We start from the raw sequence: 8639 nt of genomic DNA, 5'->3' as shown, positions 1-8639 counted from the left end.
CCACCACCTCTGGTCACCTGAGAAGCTCCTAAGAGGTGTATCTGCCAGCACTCCTCCCCAGATTCTGGTCAGTAGGTTTGAGATGCAGCCTTAGCTCTTGCATTCTTTCAACTTCCACAGGGGATTATGAGCAAAAAAACAAAACAAAACAAAACAAAAAACAAAACAACAAAACAACAACAACAACAACAACAAACAGAGTGGGAAACTATTCAACTAGTCCAACCCTTAACTTACAGATGAGAGCATTGAGACCACATGATGCTACAAAGAAAATCATGCATTCCTTAGTAGAAAGCAGCTCTTTCAAGGCAGAGACTTTGTCTCCTTTGTGGCTCTAACTCCAGCACCTAGAACTATGCCTATCTGGCTTGTGGCAGAGTTGTGGAAGAAGGAAGGAAGGAACGAAGGAAGGAAGGAAGGAAGGAAGGAAGGAAGGAAGGAAGGAAGGAAGGAAGGAAGGAGTAAAAGGAAGGAAGGATGAAAGGACGGGAGAGAGGGAAGGAGCAAGGGAGCGAGGGAGGAACCCATGTTAACACCCAGGTTAAGCTACAAAACTGGATTCTGGTCCAGGATATGACAGTCTTCCTTAGGAATTCTGAGTCCTCCCTGCCTCCCAAGCTCTGTAATTGCTTCGCATCATAGATCACAGTTGGTCACAGTCTGGTTCCGTGCTCAGTGTCGGGCCCCTACCGGAGTATACATCTTAGAGAGTGCCTGGGGGCCCGGGAATACCTCAGCTGAAGGTCGGGGACGAGGAAGAAAGTGAGGGCTTTGAGAAGGAAGGCCCAGCCCGCAGGGGCGGGCCGGGGCGGGGAGGGGCGGGCCGGGGCGGGGAGGGCCGGCTAGTGGCTCAGCCCAGGCGGGCGGGGCGCTCGCACCTGCTCTGTGGCGCCAGCACTCGGAAGGCTAGTGGCCAGCGGACGGCTTGGAGGCGCTCAGCGCAGGTGAGATGTACTCTGTGGGCAGGGGCCTCGAACGCAGAGGGGACTTGAACCGAGAGAGGGATCGGACAGGGAAGGGGCCCAGACGGGGCAGGAGAGGGAGGAGCTGGAGGGCTCAAGGTTGAAGAAGCAAACACTGTGCCCGCGACCCTCTGTCCAAACGCCTGCGACCTAGAATCAATTTGCTGCTTCCATGGCCAGTTGTGTCGCCCATGTTGCCAGGTGAGGGGAGCTTTGAAGTGTGAAGCCCCTCCTTTCCGTTCCACCTTGAGGATTAGAGGAGGACAGCCAGGCGTGATGGCTCGTGTCTGGCCCAGTGCAGCTTTCAGTGGGCTCCACGTGGCTGTGGTCACTTACACTCTTACTGTCTCTCCTTGTTAGCTCCCATCCACAAATGCACCAACCAGATGTTGTCCTTAGGCCAAGAAGCTGGAATCTAATAATAAGAGGAAATTGGTTGATTAAGTCCCGGAGCCCTTACTCCACTTCCACTAATAGGCCAGGATGTCAGAAGCTAAGGAGGTGAGGTTAGCAATGGTTGGAGAGGTTTATGTGAGACCTAAAAATAGGTTTAGGTAACCCTGTCTGGATCCAGAGAGATAACCTCTGGAGATAGGACCCAACCCTAGATGTAAGAAAGATTGGTATTTTAGCAAAGGAAACCCACGGCATTATGAAATAGATCATGTGAAAATTTAGGCAGGCACCTCTCCTAAAATTCACAGAAATGCCCATTTCCTTCACTTTCTCTTCTGCCATGTTTCTCAGTGTCTGCCATTGCTGCCCTCATCCCTTCCCATTTTCCCCACCCACTGCTCTGTCTGGCTCATAAAATGGCTTAAGAATTTTATCTGTATTTTTGCAATCATTTTAATAGGTAGTATGACTTAGTGTTCATAAGAAACACGTGCTGTTTTTAACTAGGTATGCAACAGTGTGGGGAAAATCATGAAACACTGTGAAATATGGAGCCAGCCCCACTTCAGACTGAGTTCTTTGTGACTGAGCGTTTGTTGGCTTCATAATAATGTATTTACTCTCTGTTCCTAAAGTTTCTGGAAAAGATATGGAATTAATATGAAGGCTTTATTGAATATGATCCTTTGGTTTCACAAGGGGAGAATGCCACATATGAGCAGAGTGAGGCATGATTCTGGTGGTGTGCTATTTGTTCTGGTATTTTGGGAGCTAAGCATTCAATAACCTTTTTAAAGAGCTTTGATTTCCTCTCACTTCTTCCGTGAGAGGTGGAAACAGTACCATCACTTATTTATTTCATACTTCATGATTTTCCTTATATCCTGTGGGTTCTTTCCTCACCCATCTGGTGGCTGTTGGTTGAGATGGCCTAGGTGAAGCTATTGAATCTCACATTTTGCACCAGTTATTCTATTTGGTGTCTTCCCCAATATTCTTGGTTATATCTCTTGCCTAATCTTAGCAAATAGCACTTTGAGATCGGATTTGGCAAGCGCTCGGGGAGAGAGGGAGCAAAGAGAAAAAAGACTTCTGCTTTCTTATCTTCCCACCAAGTTCAAGTTAACATTGGCTTAATTGGTCAAAGTACAGGTGTTGTCTATGTTGGCTATAATCAAAGGATTGTCTCTTTTCCTCATACGTATCTGCTGGTTGAAATGGATAAGGGCAGTTTTACTATATGTAGAGCCACTCCCATAGCCAAAGTTCCTGTTATTGCAAAACTTTTTATAATTGTGGGTACAAGAACTAAAGTCACTACTGTGTCATCAGTTAATCAGTACATATGTAGACAGAGTTCATATCTATACTTTTTTTCTATAGACAGGTCATAAAACAAAAACTAGATTATTCACAATACTGCACAATACTGAATATGAACAATTAGAGGCACAGGTAAGTGCTTTAATCTGCACACTTCACTTGAACTCAGTTTCCCTTTTAATCAGTGTCCTCAGTTAATCAGTACATATGTAGACAGAGTTCATATCTATACTTGTTTCTATAGACAGGTCATAAAACAAAAACTAGATTATTCACAATACTGCACAATACTGAATATGAACAATTAGTGGCACAGGTAAGTGCTTTAATCTGCACACTTCACTTGAACTCAGCTTCCCTTTTAACTGCCCACCCCTCTATCCCAAACATTTACTGGGGCTAGAAACAAACAGAGATGATTTGAATTTTAGCTGTTTTTGTTTCTCTTGTCTATTCTCTCATGTAAAAATAAAATGAATCAAAAAGAGAAGGAAGCATAAAAGATCTATCAGCTTTTTGTGATGAGTGAAGAATTTAACTGAAAATATCAAAGCATGCTCATACATTTCCCTTGCAGGATTTAGATATTGTAAGACATTATCAATATCTTGCTGGTATTAGATCATAAGGAAACTTACAGAGTGCAAGGTGATTTCTATAAGCAGCACCCTGAGGGAAGAGTAATAGCCTATTTCATAAATGTGGAAATAGAAACTTAGAGATACTGAGCATCTGGCCTGGGCTTACCCATCTGTTAAATGGCAGCCAGGACTCAAACAAGAACTTCTTCCATAATATTACAGCTTTCTCCTGGGTGGTTCTGTTTGCTTTAATTTGAGGGTGAGGAGTTATAATTTGTTTTTCCTGCACATTTCTTTAATATATTCTCTGATTTGAACTCTTAGAATCTAAATTTAGAGACATTCTTGTTTGGTATATTTCATGCCCACTTTTGTTCAATATAATCACAAAAATATTTATATTTTAGAGCTGAGGATAGCCTTCAAAATTATCCAAAGAAGAAAAGTGGATTCAAGAAAAATTAAGCAAGTACCCCATGTTGCTTCCCCAAATCTACTTTGCTGAAGAATTACAGCTAAATTACAGCTAGATCGCCCAATGTTCAGACGACTGCTCCTTCTGACATGTGATCCCTTGAGGATTTCCTAGATACGTAAATCAAAAGGTTTGTTTAGACTGACTCTATTGCTTTGGGGTCTGTGACAGCAAACCATAGCCTCCCTGGATCCTGTAGATTCTTCCAATCTATTCCATGTTCCATGAGGGAAAGAGCCTTATTCGTATGGCCCATTGTGTTATTCTTAGCACAGTACCCATAGTAGACACTCAATGGAATGTATTCAGTATCTATCAAATAAACATTTGAACAACTGTAAGATGTCACTTGGACTTCATTCAGCTACAGTAACAGAAAACTCTACACCAGTGACTTAATAAGTAAGGAGTTTGTTTTTCTCATAAAACTAGATGTCTGGAGTTGAGAAGTCCAGGCTCCTTCTGTTTCCCTGCACCACCATCCTTAGCATGTAGCTTTGGTCCTCACTAAAAGACGACCATCTCTTCTGTGCCTATCAAGAGGGCAGAAGGCATGTACCAGCTGAGTCTGTCCTTTTTAAAATAACAATATCTTTCCTGAAAGCCCCACCCAGGCAACTTCTTTTATCTTATTCATGTAAGAACTATGTCACATAACCACTCCTAACTATAAGGGAGCACTAGAGAATTTAGTGTTTTAGTTGGATACGTTGCTAATACAACAAAATAAGGATTTTGTTAATAAGGAAGAAAGGGAGGGTGGATGTTGATTGGGTAGGCAACTAGCAGAGTCTACCCTAGTATATTTGAGGAGTCATTGTCCCTTTGTCCCTACATAGGTTGTTGGGTTGTTTATTTGTTTGTTTTATTCTTTGGTTTACTAAAAAAGCAATAGATAATGCTGTGGATCTAGGGGACCTTTTTAAAATCATAGAATCTGAAGCCCTCCTCAAGAAATGCTGATAATTTAGGCCTGAGATGGGTCTATAAATCTGAATAATTAACTGGCACGCTGGGTAATTGAAATACGAGTGGTTGCAGGATTACAACTTGAAAAACACTGAATTTGAGGTGGTTTAGCAGGGGCACCTTCATTTTATTTCCGTATCACTCCCCTTGAGGGTATCACTTTCTTTTTTAATTTTCCATTTTGGTCAACATAATAAATGTATAGTCTTAAAAGTCTAAGGTCTTTTCTGGAGTATTGAGCTGCCTCTCAGAGGCAACTATGTTCAATGCTTTGGGTTGGTTTTTTTGTTTGTTTATTTGTTTTCATATTTATCACCATATTCCCAAATAATACGCTACTGGCTATTTCCTTTTCTTTCCCCAGTTCTAGGTAATGCCTATGGACCTTCTATTTTGAAGTAGGAGGATTTTGCTCCCTCATACTCCTATTATTTTATCTCACGTTCACTTTCGTTTCTGGAAAGGCCCCAATGGTTATATCTTAATTTTTCATGACGTAGCAATGTTTAGTATTTACATTATTATGACTACGCAAATATTATTCGCAACTAAGCTTTGTGATAAACTATGATTTTTACACTTCCTTTCTTGTACACCTTTTTCTATCCCCTGTAGTTAGTATATTGTTTTATCTTCTACAACTGCTTATTTTTTTGAGTGCTCATGATCAATTCTTGCTCAAACTTTGACAGGATGATAAAATTCCTCTCAATAGAGTTAAACATCATGGAAAAAAACATGATTTTTTCCTTCTTGGAAAAATCCCTGCTCCACCTTCCATATCCTCCATTCTCAAGGACTGCTTGTTCTCTGAGCCCCTTGTGATCCTGGGAGCTTCTAGGCTACCACCCTGTGAATTGTAATAGATTCTCATTTCTTAGATTCCATCCCTTCTCATTCCCTGGTTTTGCTGGAGCATAGCTTCCCGAGAAAAGGCACATGGAGGCAGAGGCAGATTTATCCCAGAGCTGAAGAAGCTCATGGGCCCCTGTAAGGGCTGCAAACTGCTGCAAGTTGTCAAGTGGGGAGGAAAAGCCAGGTTGCCACAGAGAAGCATTTCTGGTAAATTTTCTAAAGATATTTTAAAAGAAAGAGCCCTAAACCTCCATGATTCCAATTTGTTGTGATTTCTTTTCTCAATTTAAATAAATATTCATTTTCACACCCAGTTTTGTATTTGTAATTTTATGATTTTTTTTTTCTTAAAGACAGCTCCCAAAATTATATAAAATTCAGGCGCCACAAGACTTGATTGCTTTTTGAGACCTCGTACATTCAAGATGTCATTTTTCTTCCTTCGCATTTAATTGATCATTTGGCTGAGTAGAAGATATTAACTGGAAATAATTTCCTCTCACAATTTTGAAAGTATTGCTCCATTTTCATCTACCTTCTTAGAGTGCTGTTGAGAAGCTGATGCCATTCTGATTTCTGATCTCTTGAATTTCGTTTGAATCGCTGAAAGTTTCTAAGATTTTTTTTTTCTTTATTTCTCATGTTCTGATATTTCATGATGTTAGTTGATAACGGGTTGGGTTTTTTTTTCAGTCATTGTTCTAGGTCAGGGGTCCCCAACCCCCAGGCCTCTTACCTGTAGTAGCCTGATAAGAGAGCCAGCGAAGCTTCATCTATATTTGCAGCTGCTCCCCAGCACTAGTATCACCATCTAGCTCAACCTCATATCATCAGACATTAGAGTCTCGTAGGAGCACTGGTCCCTGGTGCCGAAAAGGTTAGGGACCATTGTAGGTACTTTTAAGGTCTTCTCAATGTAAAAATCATATTCTTCAGTTCTGGATGTTTTTCTTCTATTCATACTTTTCTCCATTCTGTCTCTCTGAAACGTACATTAATTATTGAGATGTTGGGACTCTTGGATACATTCTAATTTTCTTATTTTTTCTCTTTTATTTTTAATAACATCTCTTTTAGTTCTAATAAATTTTCCAACTCTTCTATTAAATTTTTACATTTCTACCATTATATGCTTAATTCCCAAGGGCTTTTGTTTGGGTGGTATGATGTGGGGGGGGGGGGGGCGAGGCTTCCAATTTTTTAAAAATAGTATCCTGTTCTTATTTCATGGATGCAGTATCTTCTCATATTTCTCTGAGAATAGTAACTATATTTTTTCTACATTTTAAAAGTTTTCTTCAGCTGACTATAATATCTGTGATATTTTCAAAGCCTCTTTTTCTGTTGTTTTTGATTCTGTCTTTCATGTTTGGAGCTTTGTTCAAATGTCCATGTTTAAGAATGGTGTACTAAAATGCAGTCTGGGAGTCTGGCTCATAGAGTGACAAGCTTCACTGCAGAATGATTAGGCAGAGCAGGCTTTTTGGTAGCTTATCATTATGTCTCCAGCAGCTTTCTAGTATAATCAATTTCTTATTAGAAAGTCCCCATCTCTAGCCATTTATTCCTGTTTGAGAAAAAGTCACTAATAACTTAGATTTATTTATTATAGAATTTGTTTGATAGTAGAGGTTTTTGTTTTTGAGATAGGTTAAGTGACAGTCTAGGATTCAAAATCAGAACTTTGTTCTTGACTCCGCTTAAAGTACCTGGTGCTTCTGTGCATTCCTGTGCCCCTCTATGCGTCATCTTCCATCAGCAACATAGAGACTATCAGAAGGCTTCCTTGAAGACTGAGTCTTTTATTATTAATGAAAATCCTGTGAGCACATGTACAAGTAATTGTTTTAGAATAACCATTTTAAAAACATGTATTACCCACCTATAACAAAAGACTTATTAATCTAGAATAAATTAGGGCCTTTGAACCTCCATACCATGGCAGTGTCTGTCTTAACATGTTGTTAGGAGATTTAATTAAGGTAGAAAAGAATAATTTGCTAGTATTTTTCTTTAAGACTATATTGGGAAAATATTTTCCTAATACCTCTAGGGAATGTCCAGCATAGAGAATCTGAAAGAGAATTTTTGCCCTTGTCACTCCAAATCCATAATGGTTTTCTTTTCCCTTGTGCAGCCTGACATGTGATAATCAAAACTTGGGGCAGATTCATCACTTTTCTTGCAAAGAAAATTTTAGATCACCAGATAGTATATGTTACAGGAATGATTCCTGGTTTGCTTTCAAAGACTTCTTAATTGGAAAGCCTAGGCATTAGATACTGGATTTTCTACTTTGGCTTTCCTTTCTCAAGTACCTTCAAATACTTGCAAACTCCTTGAATGCTGGAGCCCAGGCTTGTTCCTGCATCACCTAGAACAATGCCCAATACAATAGGCACCAGATGAATGTTGTTTGAATTAAATTGACTCCATTATCTATTTTAAATGAGCCCTTCCTACTTGTCCTTTCGCTGTTTCCTCTGTTTCTTCTACATCTTTTTATGTCGCTTCCTCTTGGATGATGCTACCTTATTCTCAAAGTTGATATTCTCTACGAAAACAGACTGTGAAGTTCTCAAACTACCAGGATTCCAGGTAAAATTTCCAAGGATGAAAACTCCCTATATCATTTTACTAAAAATACAATTATTTCTTAGGTTATCACTAAATACCCTACATCTTGTCCCATCTTTAACCACAGTTCTATTTGGAGTCTTTTCTTTCCTTGTGTTCCACACCTCACCTGGACTGTCCTTCACTTCTTCTGCTCTCTTCAATCAGGCCCCCACTTCAGTCCAAGCCTTCTCTTTGTTCTGTTCTGATGTTTCTCTGCTTTCTCTTCCCTACCTTTATTGACTATCAGAAATATTTTGTACAAAGCACAGTGATGTACTAATTTCAAAAGACCTGTCCTGCCTATCAGGCAGCCACCTTTTCACACCTAACCCAGGCCCAGGATGAAAAATCTCTTCTGGCTGTTTTTGAGATCATTTCTATTCTTTGTTCTCACTGAGGCTATTTTTGTATGGAAGACTCTAGAACAAAAACTAAACTACACTGTAAAATAATAAA

General features: G+C 39.9%; 1 protein-coding gene across 1 annotated transcript in view; it reads left to right on the top strand.

The window, feature by feature from the left end:
- The first annotated feature begins 857 nt into the window (after positions 1-857).
- The window catches only part of TMEM45B (transmembrane protein 45B), a 28672-nt gene continuing 20890 nt past the window's right edge, over positions 858-8639 (top strand). Inside the window, exon 1 of the mRNA XM_016139289.2 lies at positions 858-947. The gene's annotated coding sequence lies outside the window, so the exon portion shown is untranslated. The remainder of the gene's footprint in view (positions 948-8639) is intronic.

Source organism: Rousettus aegyptiacus, unplaced genomic scaffold, assembly GCF_014176215.1.
Source record: "Rousettus aegyptiacus isolate mRouAeg1 unplaced genomic scaffold, mRouAeg1.p scaffold_m13_p_5, whole genome shotgun sequence".
Classification (NCBI taxonomy): domain Eukaryota; kingdom Metazoa; phylum Chordata; class Mammalia; order Chiroptera; family Pteropodidae; genus Rousettus; species Rousettus aegyptiacus.
This window is presented reverse-complemented; position numbering and strand designations above follow the sequence as displayed.